This window comes from Triturus cristatus, chromosome 10 (assembly GCF_964204655.1).
Source record: "Triturus cristatus chromosome 10, aTriCri1.1, whole genome shotgun sequence".
Classification (NCBI taxonomy): domain Eukaryota; kingdom Metazoa; phylum Chordata; class Amphibia; order Caudata; family Salamandridae; genus Triturus; species Triturus cristatus.
Genome location: NC_140593.1, coordinates 1,126,135,346 through 1,126,154,113, shown reverse-complemented (window position 1 = coordinate 1,126,154,113; position 18,768 = coordinate 1,126,135,346). Strand labels below are relative to the sequence as shown.

Here is an 18,768-nt window from a genome sequence, read left to right as displayed (position 1 = left end):
AGACTGCTTACAATATTACATCTCCCCCTTTGTTAACAAAACTTGTGACAAGTGTTCACATTTCTTCTATTAACCGTCTAGGCCGTTGAATGTCGCTTCTGGGCCTGAGGGACATGTCTTCAGACACAGTTCCATTGCTGCCCTCAGCGTCCCGTTCCCGACTTATAGGTATCCAATCATGTCCTTCACGGCGCTCAGTCACAGACGTTGTAAGTCCCGATGTGAGTGTTTCTTTCATGGCGGGACTGCATTTTTGGAAATGGGATACATTTCGAGTGATGCGCCTGTTCTCCGACTCAGCTGTCAGCATGGTGCCCTTTTGTCGAGTGACTGTGAGTGGCTCCGCTCTAAACCGACAGTCCGTTTTCTTGTTTTGTTCTTGCTTGACTACAACACAGTCCCCTTCATGAAACGAGAGAGATCTAGCTCGTCTTCTTTGGTCCGCATACACTTTCATGCTCTCCTTGCCAGCTCGATCAGCAACTACTACTTGTTGATGAACACGGCCTGGTGACACCGGTCGTAAGGCACCCTCCCAAGTGGGTATCCGCGTCCGAATGGGGCACCCCAACATGAGTGTAGCCGGGCATTTACCTGTAGTAGTATGGGGTGTTGTTCGATACGCCCGAAGCACTTCATTGAGAGCTGTTTGCAGATCTCGTTTATCAAGGGTGGCTTGCTGGAAAGTCTTTTTGAGTGTGGCCATAAACCTTTCAACGGTGCCATTGGCTTGGGGCCACAAGGGCGTTATTTTCCAATGCTGGACATTCATCAATTTTGCAAAGTCACTGAATTCCCGTCCATTGAATGGTGGACCATTATCTGTTTTCAGTTCCTTGGGCACACCCCAAGCTGCAAAGATTTCATCCAAAACCGCGATGGTGGCGGCGGCACTGGTGGACGGCACGAACTGGGCAATGGGAAACCGTGAGTATTCATCCACTATCACGAGAACATATTTGCCTGATTGCAGTGGGCCATAAAAGTCCATGGCTAGTTCATGCCACACTCCTGGCGGTAGCGGGGTCATCTGCAGTGGGGCTGGAGGATCACCGTGACCTACCAATTGACACTGCGGACAATGTTTCAAGGTGAGTTCCACCTTCCGATCAAGAAGTGGGAACCAAACACGCTCTCTGAGAGCCCTTTTTGTCGTGACCACTCCCCGATGACCTTCATGGGCCAGGTTGATGACACCTTGTCTCAGTTGACTGGGAATGACGATCCGTTGATCTCTTAGTAGTAGACCCTCTGCAGTGACAGACAGCTCCTCACTCACGTTTTTGAAAGCCTGCAGTTCTTGACGCGTTAGCGGATCACTCTCCTAATTGGGCTCTTCCTGTCTCCATCTGTGGGTCTGCACTCGGCGTATCACCCTCTGTAACATCACATTGTGCAGGGTGGCTTGTTGAATGACCTCCAGGGGAACGGCGGGTGGTCGAGCTTGATCCACTACAAAATGGATGTATTCCTCCGCGATGGACGGTCCAGATGTGTGGGATGCCCTGGGGTGTCGCGACATGTAATCTGCTGGGTTGGCTGATTTCCCTGGCTTGTGCACAATGGTATAAGTATACTCTTGCAGGCGCAGGCCCCAGCGCTCTATGCGAGGTGGCATTTTGGAGCGTGGATTTCCAAAAATGGTGACAAGCGCCTGATGGTCTGTCACCATGGTGAAGTGCTTGCCGTATATGAACACATGAAAATGTTCACAGGCCCACACCACTGCAAGACTCTCCTTTTCAGGTTGTGAATAGGCCTTTTCCGTGTCGGAGAGACTTTGGCTGGCATACGCCACTATGTGTCTTTGATCGGTGTCGTTGTCATACTGAGCCAGAATGGCCCCTAAGCAGACAGGGCTCGCATCCACCGTTATCTCTGTCTTACGATTAGGGCTGAAGTATGCCAGACTGCCGGCCTCTTCCACAGCTTGTTTGATCTCCTGAAAAGCCTGCTCACAATCGTAAGTCCAATCAAAAGGTTGTCCCTGCTTGGTCAGGGTTCTGAGCGGATGACTGAGGGTGGCATAATCTTTGATGTACCTCGAGCAGTAGCTCGCCATTCCCAGAAAGGACCGCACATCACTGACGTCTCGGGGACTCTTGGTGTCATTCAAGGCACTCACTTTATCAGGGTCGGTCTTCATCCCGGCTCCCGAGAAGACGTGCCCGAAGAATTTCAACCTCGACTGATGGAATTCACATTTGTCTTTGTTAAGCGTTAAGTTAGCTTCCAGGAGAGCATGGCACACTCGGTCGAGGGCAGTGTCATGTTCCTGGACATTTGCCCCATACACTAGGATGTCATTGCTGTAATTCAGCGTGTTGGGGATGTGGTGGATGGTCTGGCATATGGCCTCCTGAAAGATTTCGGCGGCCGAAGAAATACCGAAGCTCAGTCTTTTATATCGATACAACCCCAGGTGCGTTGCAAAGGTTGTGATGTACCGAGAGCTCTCGTGAAGTTCCAGCTGATGGTACCCTTTGTTGAGGTCCAGCTTGGAGAACACTCGGGCACCATTCAGCGCGGCTATCATGTCACTCAGATGTGGTCCTGGGTGTCGCTCCCTTTCGATGGTGGTATTGGGTACCCGCATGTTGACACACAACCGGACCTTTCCAGGAGTCCTTTTCTTTGGAACAATGACCACTGGTGACACCCATGTCGTGGGACCTTCCGTTCTTTCAATAATGTCAGCCGCCAACAGATCCTGGAGTTCATCCTCCACGGCCTGCTGGAGATGGAATGGCACACGCCGAGGATGTTGAGCTACAGGCTGGGCTTGGTCATTGATGTGTAAGCGAATCTGGCACCTGTTCATTTTACCAAGTCCCATGAACGGTTTCGGGAACTTGTGGACGATGTCGGTATCATTGCTGACGCGATAGAGAATTTCCACCAGTCGCAGTCGCTCGGCCGTTGGCAGACTAAGAAGACAGTCGGCCTCCGGACCTTCGATGACGTGGATAACAGTGGGGACCGACATCGTTCTGTGTCTCAGTGTAGTTGAAAACTTCCCTAGACAGGGAAGCGGCTTCCTGGACATCCAGGTGTAAACCCGGACATATGCAGGACTCAGAGGAGGGAGAGGGTTCATTTTTTTTGTACTCGGTCACTGGAATGTAATTTAGTGACGCTCCACTGTCCAGCACAAATTTTGTGGCATGTTCACCGACACTGATGTCCAATCAGGGATATTTCTTGAGTTGGTCCGGGTCAGCAACCATACTCGCATATTCAACTGAATACTCTCGTTCATCCGATGTTGACCTGGATTCTCTAGATGGTGACCTCCTCGACCATCGGGATGTCTGTGACTCTCCGCTGGAGTGGGAAGACCGTGACGAGAACTTTGGGCGATCATGCACCGCTCGCGCGTGATGCCGGCGCGTGTCCACTCGCGACGACCTGAGTGTGTTCTTTTCTTTCTCTCGGCGATATTCCCCACACATAACTTCAAAATGGTTACTCCGACCACACTTGCGGCACTGCTGACCCATTGCCGGACATGCGCCTGTATGTGGGAAATCATACCCACACCTGTAACACTTCCTCACAGGCGCCTTCCTCACATGTTCCTGGTGTTTGCCTCTCCTCCCTGACTCGACTTGAGATGGTCGGGAATGCCGCACTCGCTCTCTGGACCATCGGCGAGGGCGACTGGCTTGCACCTGGCAGACTTGCTCTCTGCGATCGGCACATCCTGCCTCCATCTTCTTGGCCTGTTCCTCAGCCTGATCGTGCACCCTCGTCATCTCTTCAATTTCGTCAAGATTGTGACTCTTCTGCAGCAGCTTTCTCCGGAGTGTCTCAGACTGGCAGCCATCAATGACGCGCAACTGGATGGCGTCTTCTGTTGAAAACGCGTCGAAATTGCAGTGGCGTGCCAACCGACGTAGCCGTGTTATGTATGCACTCATCATTTCTTCTTTCTCCTGACGCGCTAGTTGGAACATGTATCTCTCGTAATCTACGTTCTTCTTGTGCAGAAATTTCTTGTCTAAAGCTTCTCGTACTTTGGCATACGTCCCCGAGTCTGCAGCCGGGAGCTCTTTAATCTTTTTGCTGATGTCTTTTCCTATGAGATTGCGTAGCGCAATTAGTTGATCTTCATCTCCTGTTACCTTGGACCTTTAATATAATCTTCAAAATCTTCAATCCATTCTTCCCATCGGGGTCCCATGCTCCCGCCAACCACGAGTGCCAGGGGTTCTGGGGGACGCAGATGCGATAATCCCATCACAATGGGTTTTGCTTCATTACGTACAGGCGATCCGTGATTTGACATCGCGATTTTTTTTTTTTGTATGATACACTCTACTGTGTTGTCTTCCTGCACTTACTCGGGCTTGTTTATTGACGCACTCCTCATTCACCTGCCACTGCTTCGTTGCTTATAGCATGTATTTTCCGTATTGTCTTTAGTCATATTGTTTTTTTTTTTTCTTGCCCTCGCTCGTGCTTGTTTGTTGACACAATCCTCATTCCTTTGCCAATGCTTTGTTGATTTTAGCCTGTATTTCTCGGGCGCCTGACTCTAAGATGGCCGCCCATTCATTTCATAGGGATGTCCTCCTGTGACTGCCAGATTCTAAGATGGCCGCCGGACTGACGTCCCACGAGGCTTGGCTGCTCTCACGTCCTTCCCCACACGCTCAGGGCTGCATCGAGGCCTCACTCACCAGCTCCACGCGGACTTCAGCACTCCACCCTCGCTCCTCTGGGACTTGTCACCATCCAGGTAAGCGTGCACTTCAGCCCCCAGCTCCTTCTGGCAAACACGTGCTCCAGTCCTCACACTGGAGGGGGGGGGGAAGAATTACTCACGGCGGGCCAGCACTCTTCTGATTCTCGCTGACGCTGACACTCGATCAGCACGGCGGGGCCGGGGTCTCTCTCTCTCTCGACCCTTCAGCCTCACACGGCCCTCAGCTCTCTCGGGGCACTTGGGCTGATTTTTTTTTTTTGGGCGCGATCAGCGCCTCCTTTGAATTTTCTCTTCGGTGCTCTTTACCACGGGACTCAACGCAATCAGAGCATCGCGGAGCGCTTCCAATGATCGCTGGTCTTCGGGGCAGACGGCGATCTTATTTCAGGGCTCGCGTGTCGCGACGGCGACTACCTCTGCGCGCTGCCCAGGGACGGACCACGTTTCCTTCGGGGTTCAGGGAGAGCAGACTGCTCATCCCACCCTCGTCGCCAGCTGTCGTGTCGCGACCCCAATGACGACCGACACACAGTGTATCTTTCAAGAGCTTTATTTTCTCGCTTCTTACTCCTGTCTCGTCCCTACTCTAACTGCCCGCTTCTCCCGTCGCTCCTCCTCTTCCTCCCATCCCGAAACTCCGCCCACCCAACTACTAGACTGCTCACAATATTACACAGGGCAGGAAAAATAATTAATGAAAAGGCAGAGCTGAGCCAAAGCATGTTAGGCAGTGTACATCCAGGTTGTGGCTTTCAGTGAGGCAGGCTTTCTGGGTCTCAAGCCCCCCAGTAATTTGGATCGGCTCTGTCCTGACATCCTTCAGAGGATAAAACACTGATCGAGAGCGGAACAATGACTGTCAGCAACATTAATCAACTCCATGAACTGTGAGACCCTGAGTGGGGGTTTCATCACTTGGGCTTCCCAGCATGATGGTGATGCTGATACTGGGATAGGGAGGCGCAGCTACTGGAACTGAGAAGCGTGGACAACTGGAAGGAAGATGGCCGCCGAGCTGGTGCTCCCCAAGGAAGCTCCGGGGTTGGGGATCACTATTTTGTGAATATCCCTTGTTATGCCCCCCATCCACCCTTCTACACGACATTCACACACTGAGAAACTTGGCTGTAATGTAACGACTCTTATTAATCCCCTGCTAAGAAGATAATTTGGCTTGAAAACCCACCTGAAGTCCTATCCGCGACAACGATGCTGCCTGGGACTGCCTCCGACCGGAGTGAGGAGCGGAGCCTTCCGAGTCTGGTTGTAAGCTGATGCCCCAACTACGGCTGGAGTATCTTTCCTGCTGGACTCTCTTTCCTGCGTCACACTGAAGGACAAGCTCCTTGTGTGGCGGTGAGATTCTTTTTGGGTCGAAGTAAGGATCACACCCCCATCTCCCTACCCGCTGTTGTGATCCGAGATTTGCCGCTGTTCCGAGGATCCTGAATGTGCTGTTGGTCGGAGGGTCCGCTGCCCCCGCTGCATGGCTCCTTCTCTCATCTCGGGTGGAGCCGAGCCCCTGTGCCCTGTGGGGCGGCGAGAAGATACCTACTGCAGTAGCGGATTTGGCCGACCGGGCATCAGAGCTCCAAGTGTTGAGGTTGTCGGCAAGGCGAAGTAAGTAGTACACCCCACCTCGCCCTTCCCTGCGGCTGAGATCTGGAAGTTGACGCAGGCCCGAAGGTCCCTTTCGCCCTGTGGCCGCCCAAGTTTATGCCTTCCACCGCACCAGGTGCTAGGGTCTGTGACTCCTGAGATGCGCCCGGGGTGAACACTGCAGGCGGAAACTCTGGAGTGCCGCGCATGTCTCTGTGCTAGCTGGATGGAGCCCCCCAGCGTTCCTGCCTCAAGGTTGATGCCGGGCACCTAAGGTGTTATCCGATGAGCCCAGGATGATTTTCAGAACGTAGCTCTGTCCAGTTCGGCGGTTGTGATGCTGAGGAACCTCCTGTTGGCGCGATCACCCTCCACCCCGCTGCGAGGGTAACGCAGCACCGCGCAGGTTAGAGACAAGCATCCCGCCGTGATCAGGTGAAGGCTTCGGGGCATTGCATGCGTTGTGACTGATCTCCTGTGATTCTGGCTACCCCCCTGCCGCCTTTGCATCTTGCCCATAACATATGAGGCGAAAGGCCAGCAGGAGGGCTAAAACATTCAGAAACTTTTTACATTATTTCATGACATGCGCTGAGAGGCTATCCTGATCTGCTCTGAGGATTCCTCTTGGACTGTCCATGCTCGCTCGGTGGCCATTGAGGTCTGATGTGTACATGTTGGGCGCCCATTTTGTTCGCCTCTACTAGTATTTTGCTGAGATTGGACATCTATTTTGGCATCTCAGGAGCGTGGCCTCATCCTTCTCGAGCGAAAGAAGGGCACCTCCCTCCATGATCTCTTGATACTCCAGGACATGGAAAGAAAAATAGGCTTGCCTCTTTCCCAGCATTTGGGCGACCATCTTGCAGTGGGTTCTTCTGCATATTTCCCCTACATGGGCCTGCTTAGTTTGCCCCATCATTGCTTAGTTAGAGATAATTAGCTCCTCTATGGCCATGCATCTCTGAACTTCTATGTATTCTGAACTGAACGGAATGAACCCGAGGCCTAGTTGGTGATAATTAGCTCCTCTAAGGCCATGTATCGCTTATCTTGTATAGGAGTGGGCAGAATTTACGTAGTCGCGCTCCGCAAAGCTCCACAAAACGGTAAAAAATCTCCGCGAGCATGTAGAAATTCCTCGAACACCCGGAATTGCTTGTTCACAATGCTTTATTCCTGTTCGCGAACGCTGTTTGCTTGCTCGGGGGGAAATATCTTGCGAACACGCATTTTGAGAACGCAAACAAGCAAAAAATTCTGCGAAGCGCAAAATTTTGGGCAATTCCGCGTTCTCCACGGAATGCGGAATTACCCAAATTCCGCAAATTCCGCGAGCGGAATGGAATTTACTGCCCAGGCCTAATCTTGTATGTATACTGAACGGAACTGAATGAACCCGAGGGTAGTGGCTAGCAAATAGCATGCAACTGCTCATCCTAACCTATTCCCATGACACTCTTCCTCTGCGTGCACATCAAACCACCTGACACTCTCCCTCTGCGTGCACATTAAACCCCCTGACATGTCCCCGACCTCTGCCCAGACTCTTGGTCTACCAGCACCTCTGATGGTCGGCGCAGACCTCTGCCCAGTCTATTGGCTTATCTAGGCTTCATTGGTGAGGAGATCAGGTGGGTGCGCGTTTGGAGCCGAATCCTCAGAAACCCATCTCTCCCAACCTAGAGCCAGCTGGCCAGAATGCTTTCAGAATCATATATCCACTGAACCTTTCAAAAAATGCTACAAAAAACTTCAAACATAGATTACTCAAAACCCATCCGGAAACCCTTAACTCAGACCCCTTCTTCTCCATCAAGAGGGGTGTGACCACAAATGATCTCATCTTCTACACTAAACGGCATGCTCCATGGCGGAAGGCCAATTACTCTCTTCTCAAGATCTCCACTTCCCTTAAAACTCCTCATAGTCTTAGAGTGATAGTCGCGCCCTCCTCAGCCTTTAGAGCTGAAGCCACCATCCCACTTTACAAACATGGAACCATCCTTATCCAAGCCTCTGACCGCGATCTAATGTTGTTTGATAACTTTTTCCCCACCATCATGAAGACAGTCGCCAACTTCAGCGCCCCCCCCACTTTGAGGGGCTGGCCCCTCAATGCTTCCCAAAACCATGCTAATTCTTTCCCCCGCCTCTCCACCACCAGCCACTAACCTTACAGCTGTTCCGAAGGACCCCCCTCTAGCTACCTTTAATCAGAAGTACAACTCCACCGCATTGCCCGTGGTGAGCAAGACGCGACAGCACACGCACCAGGAGAGTCTACATGCTCCCTCTCCCTCATGGTTAGCTGGTTCTAACTCCCTTAGCCCCACCATTCACAACGCTGCCCGGACTCTTCCCAGGAGCCCTTCCCCCAGCCCAACCCGCAATCCCGACCTGGTCCGACAGGCTGGCAAGGGTTGCCTGTTGTCCGTCCCCTCCTCCCCTTTCCAACACATCCCTCCAAGCACACAGGTCCATTTCCCAGAATCCCCTGCCCCGGGGCCCACTCCCTCGCCACCTGCCATACCTCGCCCTTCCCACACTAGCTAAGCTATACTCTGCCACAAGGTCCCTGGGACCTAGCCTCACATCCCCATTCACACACTGCATTGGAAGTCCGACTTAATGAGATTGCATTCTGCCTACAACAACTTAAGGCAGACGTGCGCTCCCTCTCACACCTCACTGAGGATTTGTCAATCAATTCCAGACTAAGCCGCTCCATTATGACCAATCTCCATCTACGCGCGCTCCCAGACTGCGGCTGTACCCAGCGCCCTCCCCCCATCCTAGGCGAACCGCATTCCACACCACGCACACACCCTATAGGTGGGCCTCCGCGCCGCACCCTAATGACCCCTCCCGGCATCCAGATATCGAGCCTCCCTGTCGGATAGTGATATCCATGCTCTCCTACTTTCTTATGACCTGACACTTCCCTCCAACCCATCAAACTTGCATCTAATTGAAGCTATCCCTACTGATCCCGTCCAGAAACCTAGGCAAAAAACTAGAACCTCAAACGAGAACAATGATAGTCACCACCACCCTACCTCCACCAACTCACACACCCGTTAGTCTCAAATCCACACTCCTTAACTGCTGATCGGCTGTTAAACACGCTGCGGATATTGCCTATCTCATCCTTGTCCAGAATCTTGACCTTATAATGTTGACGGAAACCTGTCTGAATGACTCATCCGCTCCCATCCTGGACCTTTTAATGCCACCCAACTTTGACATCATTAAGTTGGATAGAACAAGTGGTCAAGGGGGAGGCAGCGCATGCCTACATCGTAGCGATCTAACAGTGAAAGTCATTCAGGCCGACCTCCTGCCGTCCTGTGAATACCTGTGTATTGAAGTGGCTGGGGGAAATAACCATTCATGCAAACTGCACACGTTTTACCTATTCCCCCCTCCCGCCCCCTCCCCCCCCCCTCCCCCCCCCCCCCGGCGGCAACCTTCCCTTCACAGAACAGATCACGGCCATTATTTCGGCCACCGTGGATTTCAAGGGCACTCAGATCTTCCTGGGAGATTTCAACCTCCACTGGAATGATGTAAACAATGTGGTGGTTAGTAGCCTTAAATACTTTGACCTTAACCTTATCCAAATATGTGACAGCCCTAAACATATCAAAGGAGCCACATTAGATCTTGTCATTGGTAAGCCCAACTCTTTCCTCCTGGAGTCGATCCTCCCATGTGACTGGACAGATCACTATTGCATTACCTTCCTCGTCCTTGAACTGGTAAGAGCAAGCAGATCCCAACCTAAGAACCCAAAACTGCTGAAAAGATGTTTACGGAACATCAACTTGCAAGACCTGTCGGCGCTTTGTGATAACATATTACCTCCCTCTATGAACATGTCGGATGTCCATCACCTTACGGCCCACTATAACCACGCAATGCTCAATGTACTTGACTCTGTGGCACCACTTCAGCTTAAAAGAGTGTCCTCTAAACTCTCCAAACCGTGGTTCAATGATAGTCTTAATGCCAAAAAAAGAAATGTAAGACTTGCAGAAAGGAAGTGGCGATCACATCCCTCTCTTGAACATCTTTACCACTTGAGATCCTTGCGAAGCATATACAATAAACGCATTAGAGGCTCGAAGGCATCTTCTTCAGAACTCAACTTGATCAAGCAAAAAACTGTCCTAAAAAACTGTTCGAACTCATCAAGTCCCAAGCTAACAATCATCCTAACCTCTCGGCTCCGTGTCAAAGGACACTGCCGAACTGTGAAGAATTTGCGGTTTTCTTCACAGAAAAGACTACTAAGATCTAGACTGAATTACGGTCAGCCCTAGCTCACCTCTCGAACAGTCCGCTGAACACCCTTCGCCCCTCTGAGTCGAATATCACTGACCCTATACAGCCCTTCCCCAAAAACAATGCTTCCTGGAGTCTGTTCCAAACCTTGGATGAATCCATTATTCACAAAATGCTGTTGACTTTGAAACCTTCCAGTCACTACAATGACCCTCAGCCTTCGAACCTTTTCCTGGAAGTGAGATCCTCCTTACTAACACTCTGGATGATGATCGCCAATGCCTCACTTATGCAAGGTACTATCCCGGATTGCCTTAAAGTGGGTCAAGTTACCCCGGTCCTAAAGAAACCAAATGCTGATCCCACGGACCTTCTTAACTTTCCCCCTATCACTAACATCTCCACCTTGGCAAAACTCCTGGAGAAATATGTGCTCACCCAACTGTGTCATCACATCGACCATTTCCAACTCCTGGACCAATGCCAATCTGCTTTCCGCCTAGGCCATAGTACAGAGTCGGCGCTAATGCACATCGTGGATGATGCACTGAGTTTACTGGATCACAATGAGTCGTGCCTTTTGATCCTCCTGAACCTTTCATCAGCATTTGATACAGTCAAACATGATCACCTAATTGACGCCCTGGAACACTGGATGGGGCTGTCTGGGCCTGTATTAAACTGGTTCTCTGCGTTCCTTCAGAATGGATCCCAAAGCTTCAAGGTGAACCAATCTGTGTCCCATCCTGAACTGGTCACCTTGGGGGTCCCCCAAGGTTCAGCACTGTCCTCCACGCTCTTTAACCTGTTCATGGAGACTCTGACAGAAATCCTAAAATCATCCAGCATTCACTATCATATGTATGTGGACGATACCCAGCTATACCTGAAGATAGCTTCCCCCGATGACATTCAGTCCCTCAACTCTGTCTTGATGGAAACTCAAAGCTGGTTGACATGTAACCACCTGAAGCTAAATGCTCTTAACCCCTTCAGTGCCGCGCCCTTTCCCCCTCCTGTGCCGGGCGTTGCACTAGTGGGTGGGGTTCATGACGAGATAGTCTCGTCATGGGCACAGGCAACCGTGCTCCATGACGAGACTATCTCGTCATGGGCACTGAAGAGGTTAAAACCGAATTCTTACTGATCTCACCCCACAACAAATCCCTCATCATGGATCAATGGCTGAATCAGCTGACTGCTCTTAACTGTAGTCATCACCTCGTGGACTCGGCATCCTCTCTGGGCGTCATTCTGGGCAAAAGCCTGAGAACATGGAGAAGCACATCAGTTCCCTCACCAAAGGAGCAAACTTCCAGCTCAGCTTACTTAGGAAACTCAAACCCTTTCTCCCTGCTCATGACCTAAAGGTGTAACTGCAACAAATGATGGAGGTAATGCTGAATGAATCAAACATTCTCCCCCAGTCAAGATATCTGGGTTAAATCCATCGTTCTTTTGCCCACTATGCCACCCCAGTTTGGACCCAGCCATATGTAAATCAGTATTGACCCTGTGCCTCATGGGAACAGTACAAGCATTAGTGATCTCAAAGCTGGATTATGGTAGCGCAACACTTTGCGTCCTGCCTAGGGTGAGGACGGCTCCTCTTAGGGCTACCCTCAACTCCGCTGCTAGGCTCGTAACTGGCACAAAGAAAATACCACCACATCTCTCCGGACCTGCGGAACCTGAGATTGCTCCCATATGAAGCTCGGATACAGTTACAAATTGCATGTATGGCGCACAAAGCCATCCACTACAAGACGCTGCTGTACCTCGGCAGAAACTAGAGCTCTCCTGTGGCTCTAGAGCAGTGGTCTTCAAACTTTTTAATTCCGCGCCCCACCCGAGGGAAAATAAATTCATAGGCCCCCCCCTCAGAATTACTCACTTTTTTTTAAATTAAATTGGCAATGTTTGAATGTGTCTATACATATTTAAACATTGCAGTTAAGTTCTATTGCTGTTTTAAAATGCAATCAAATACATGATGGCCAAACCTACTATTCTGGTCAGGCAGGCCTTACTAAGACGTACAAGTATCCACAGCGGGACTATTAGACGTGGGTGTTGGAGGTTTGAAGAATATTTGGAGCCCCTTCCCTTTTTGGCACCTTCTCCCAGCCAGGATATTAATAGCAAAATATGTTAGTGATGGCACCTTACAGAGCAGCCTGCTGCCGCTCATTTGTTTCAGCTCAAAACAAAGCACTGTTATCAGCACAATGTTTCTTCTGGCCCGAGCCTGGTGCCCCCCCTGGGATCACTTGAGGCCCCCCTAGGGGGGCCGTCCCCCAGTTTGAAGAACCCTGCTCTAGAGCCTCCAGAAGCTCCAGTACCCTTTTGATAAAACCACAAAAATTCAAGGAAAAAAAAGACATAAAACCGAGCCTTCTGGGGTTTGGCTCTGAGGATCTGGAATGCCCTTCCCCCCATGTCAGGGTGAACCCTTCCACCATCTTCAAAAAAGAAGTCAAGGGGCTCTTGATGAAGAAATTTCTGCCTTAGCCTGGCCCCCTCATCTGATTCTGGGACCTTAGCCTTGACTTTGTCCCAGCCACCTGGTTCTCGAGTTTGTGGGACAATTCTAAAATGTGTTTTTGTTGCTGTGTTGATTCTGTTGTGTTTGCTTTTCCCTCACGAAAACATTGGACAATTTTAGACTTGACTTTGTCGCTTTGTATATTCTGTTTTGTTTTGCTTATATCCTTAGTGATGCATAATCTGTAAAGCGCTCTGACACCCTCGACGGTCATGTTCGTGCTATATAAAACTTTCAAAATAAATAAATAAGCGTGGACCATGGAAGAGAGATGGGGCAGGGAGATGCAGCTACTGGAACAGAGAACCACAGACAGTGGAACATAGAGACGCAGCTACTGGAACAGAGAAGCACGGTCAGTGGAACACGGAGATGCTGATACTGGGGCAGGGAGAGGCAGCTACTGGGACAGAGAAGGGGGGACAGTGGAACATAGAGATGGGGCAGGGAGAAGCAGCTACTGGAACAGAGAAGTGCAGACAGCGGAACACGGAGATGCTGATACTGGGGCAGGGAGACGCGGCTACTGGGACAGAGAAGCAGGGACAGTGGAACACGGAGATGCTGATACTAGGGCAGGAAGACACAGCTACTGGAACAGAGAAGCACGGACAGTGGAACATGGAGGTGCTGAAACTGGGGCAGGGAGATGCAGCTAGTGGAACAGAGAAGCGCGGACAGTGAAACATAGAGATGGGGCAGGGAGACACAGCTACTGGAACAGAGGAGAGCGGACAGTGGAACACGGAGATGCTGATCCTGTGGCAGGGAGACGCAACTACTGGAACAGAGAAGCACGGACAGTGGAACATGGAGGTGCTGAAATTGGGGCAGGGAGATGCAGCTAGTGGAACAGAGAAGCGTGGACAGTGGAACATAGAGATGGGGCAGGGAGACACAGCTACTGGAACAGAGGAGAGCGGACAGTGGAACACGGAGATGCTGATCCTGGGGCAGGGAGACGTGGCTACTGGAACAGAGAAGAACGGACAGTGGAACATGGAGACGCAGCTGCTGAAACAGAGAAGCATGGACAGTGGAACATGGAGACGCAGCTACTGGAACAGAGCAGCACGGACAGTGGACCATGGAGACGCAGCTACTGGAACAGGGAAGTACGGACAGTGGAACACGGAGATGCTGATACAGAACAGGGAGACGCAGCTACTGGTACAAAGAAGCACGGACAGTGGATGCTGATACTGGGGCAGGGAGATGCAGCTACTGGAACAGAGAAGCACGGAGAGTGGAACATAGAGATGGGGCAGGGAGACGCAGCTACTGGACAGTTGAACACGGAGATTCTGATACTGTGGCAGTGGGGCGCAGCTACTGGAACAGAGAAGCGCGGACAGTGGAACATGGAGACAAAGCTACTGGAACAGAGAAGTACGGACAGTGGAACATGGAGATGCTGATACAGGACAGGGAGAGGCAGCTACTGGAACAGAGAAGCACAGACAGTGGAACACGGAGAGGCTGATACTGGGGCAGGGAGACGCAGCTAGTGGAACAGAGAAGAGAGGGACAGTGGAACACGGAGATGCTGATACTGGGGCAGGGAGACGCAGCCACTGGAACAGAGAAGCGCGGACAGTGGAACATGGAGACGCAGCTACTGGAACAGAGAAGCGCGGACAGTGGAACATGGAGACGCAGCTACTGGAACAGAGAAGCGCGGACAGTGGAACATGGAGATGCTGATACTGGGGCAGTGAGACGCAGCTACTGGAACAGAGAAGCACGGACAGTGGAACATGGAGACGCAGCTGCTGAAACAGAGAAGCATGGACAGTGGAACATGGAGACGCAGCTACTGGAACAGAGCAGCACGGAAAGTGGACCATGGAGACGCAGCTACTGGAACAGAGAAGTACGGACAGTGGAACACGGAGATGCTGATACAGAACAGGGAGACGCAGCTACTGGAACAAAGAAGCACGAACAGTGGATGCTGATACTGGGGCAGGGAGATGCAGCTACTGGAACAGAGAAGCACGGAGAGTGGAACATAGAGATGGGGCAGGGAGACGAAGCTACTGGAACAGAGAAGCGCGGACAGTGGAACACAGAGATGCTGATACTGGGGCAGTGAGACGCAGCTACTGGAACAGAGAAGCGCGGACAGTGGAACATGGAGACGCAGCTACTGGAACAGAGAAGCGCGGACAGTGGAACGTGGAGATGCTGATACTGGGGCAGTGAGACGCAGCTACTGGAACAGAGAAGCACGGACAGTGGAACATGGAGACGCAGCTGCTGAAACAGAGAAGCATGGACAGTGGAACATGGAGACGCAGCTACTGGAACAGAGCAGCACGGAAAGTGGACCATGGAGACGCAGCTACTGGAACAGAGAAGTACGGACAGTGGAACACGGAGATGCTGATACAGAACAGGGAGACGCAGCTACTGGAACAAAGAAGCACGGACAGTGGATGCTGATACTGGGGCAGGGAGATGCAATTACTGGAACAGAGAAGCACGGAGAGTGGAACATAGAGATGGGGCAGGGAGACGAAGCTACTGGAACAGAGAAGCGCGGACAGTTGAACACGGAGATTCTGATACTGTGGCAGTGGGGCGCAGCTACTGGAACAGAGAAGCGCGGACAGTGGAACATGGAGACAAAGCTATTGGAACAGAGAAGTACGGACAGTGGAACATGGAGATGCTGATACAGGACAGGGAGACGCAGCTACTGGAACAAAAAAGCACAGACAGTGGAACACGGAGAGGCTGATACTGGGGCAGGGAGACGCAGCTAGTGGAACAGAGAAGGGGGGACAGTGGAACACGGAGATGCTGATACTGGGGCAGGGAGATGCAGCCACTAGAACAGAGAAGCGCGGACAGTGGAACATGGAGACGCAGCTACTGGAACAGAGAAGCGCGGACAGTGGAACACGGAGATGCTGATACTGGGGCAGTGAGACGCAGCTACTGGAACAGAGAAGCACGGACAGTGGAACATGGAGACGCACCTAGTGGAACAGAGAAGCGCGGACAGTGGAACACGGAGACGCAGCTAGTGGAACAGAGAAGCGCGGACAGTGGAACACGGAGATGCTGATACTAGGGCAGGGAGACGCAGCCAGTGGAACAGAGAAGCGCGGACAGTGGAACACGGAGATGCTGATACTGGGGCAGGGAGACGCGGCTACTGGGACAGAGAAGCAGGGACAGTGGAACACGGAGATACTGATACTGGGACAGGGAGAAGACTGATACACACTAGGAGGGAGACAGAGGCAATACAACAGAGAGCGAGGGGTATCCCCAGACCTTTGGGCAGGGACGATTCTATCATATCTACTGACGACACTTGTTTGTTTCTTACATCCTCGACCACTACTACTTCCAACACCTTACACAACCAGTGACAATCCCCAAAAAAGGAACACTGTGTGGTCACAGGCACTCCCAGTGTGATGCGAGTCTCGCGCAGAAATGACTAGTAAGAGGCCTCACCAAGTGCAGAAGTGAGCTGTACCATAAGCAAGCAACACAACCTACCTAGCGCTTAAAATCCCAGCCCCTCGGCTTCATAGCGCTGTCATTACCAGACCTTGCTACTCTAGTACCCAACACAGAGGTAACTACAGTATCGACCCTGGAGGATGGAAGGATGAATCAGCCCAACTTGGTTTCAAGCTTGTTCCCAGCAGGTTCCGCACAGATTTCTGTAGCAGGCGCTTAGTTTAACCCCACGAGCTGTCTGGCATTACACTCGACGCACCGCATCCCAGGGACTGGATCCTGGGTGCACGTGAGCATCTCTCGGAAGATTCTGTCAGCTGTCAATGTGCAAACATCAACAAGCAAGCCGAAGTCTAACAGCGTGAGGCGCTACGAGCATCCTCCGAGACGAAAGAGGGCAACCCCCGGCTAACTGTGGTCCTCCCTCCTGGCAGCGTTCCCGCAGGCTGGGAAGCGGCGCACACGCCACCTACCTCACTCAGAATGCGTGACGATGGACACAGCGGGAGCTTGGTCCGCCGCCCTCAGGGTCCGTCTGGGGCAGGCTTCATCCGCAGCCATCCTCTCCTCAGCACCATCACCCTATGTAGCTTTAGGGCCATGGGTATCTCCACGTCCGAAGTCGCGGCTGCTCCACGCAGCTGCTTTTGATCCTCTGCAGGTAGCGCCTGGACCCGAATTAATGGAACATCCTGCCGGCCTTGCGCCCCAGAGCTCGCGCCGTCCAACTTCACCAGAATGAGGGGTGCCACTTAAAATGTGTGCATATCTTACTGTTCCTCAGGCCCCGAACCATTAGCGAAGTGCACAGTAAATCTCAGGTAACTAGGCGCTATGATACTTGTGTTACCTGTCTCCAAGCAGCCTGTGAAGTGCCTTGGCGCCCTTCCACTGGTATACAGCGCTATGTAAAAGTAACTTTAAAAAAATTCAAATCTAATGTATTATTCCTGCATAGCGAGGAAGACGCAGTGTTAAAAATCCCCCTGTCGCCTAAATTTCATGCAGTTTTTTTTACTGCATTGCTTCCGATAAAAACAATACCATATATTTCGACTTCTGGGCCGGTTCTGTGACTTCCGTGGTCCACATATAGCTGCGCTGGTGTGGTGTGCCCGGGTGCAGCCCGGCTTCTCCCCTGAATCAGCAAACCCTCTGCTGCTGCCTGAGCTCTGCCTGCAGCCTGACTGCTGCAGCAGGCGATGCTCTGCCGGCGTCCTGCGAGAGCCCCCCTCCTCCCTCCCCATCCCTGACAGGCTCTCCCTGCTCCGCCTGCTCTGCTGCCCCCGTCCTGCCTGAGCCCCCACCTCTGACAGGCTCTCCCTCCTCCTCCTGCTCTGCTGCCCCCGTCCTGCTGGAGCCGCCCCCCCCCCCCGACAGGCTCTCCCTGCCCCCCCCCACACACACACTACACTCCCTGCTCCCCCGTCCTGCTGTAGGTTCCGTTACAGAAGGGGCGCGTGGGGGCTTCAGAGGGAACGCAGCACTTGACACATGCGCTAAGGAGACAGGGGTCACTTGAGGTCATCTGTATCCCAGGTGCGTCGGCCAATCACGAGGGCAAGGACCCCGGACGCGTTTGTTCAATAATTCTCTGTTTAGTTCTGCAACCATCATATGTTTTATTTATTATATGATTTATTTATCTTATTTTCTTTGTCAAAGTATTATTTTATTATAATTGTTTATTTAATCGTATCTATTAAAGAATTGTCCTATGTCAGTATTATTTATGGTATATGGTTATTCATTCATATTACTAATGCATTTATCATCTTTTGAAAAAATGCTTGTTTTATTTCTAGACATATCCTTATTATTATTATTACTATTACTACTACCGTGAAGAAAAGTCTCCTACATGGATCTGAAGATTGCCCATCCCGGGTTTGAAGTCACCATCGAAAACTGTAGCTTTTTTTAACCCGTCTCAGTCATGTGTGTGCGCTGGAGGTATCTTTTTGCAGTTATGGGGTTGTGTTGCATTATTGCATTGGGGTCTTGTTTTGCAGCAGACTAGTGGTGGTGTTTTGATGGTTTTGTTGTACCCTATTATGTTTCTGCCATGTTATTTTGTTTTGTGCTCTGTGTTTACTCTAGGGATGCCAACACATGCCGCTGCTGCTGGTTCTCCCATCAAAAGCCGCAC

General features: G+C 51.5%; 1 protein-coding gene across 1 annotated transcript in view; it reads right to left on the bottom strand.

Annotated features, from left to right (window-relative positions):
- Nucleotides 1-17,843, bottom strand: part of LOC146796689 (testis-expressed protein 2-like) — a 223,467-nt gene extending 205,624 nt beyond the window's left edge. The window contains exon 1 of the mRNA XM_085629372.1: nt 17,093-17,843. The gene's annotated coding sequence lies outside the window, so the exon portion shown is untranslated. The remainder of the gene's footprint in view (nt 1-17,092) is intronic.
- Nucleotides 17,844-18,768: the final 925 nt, after the last annotated feature.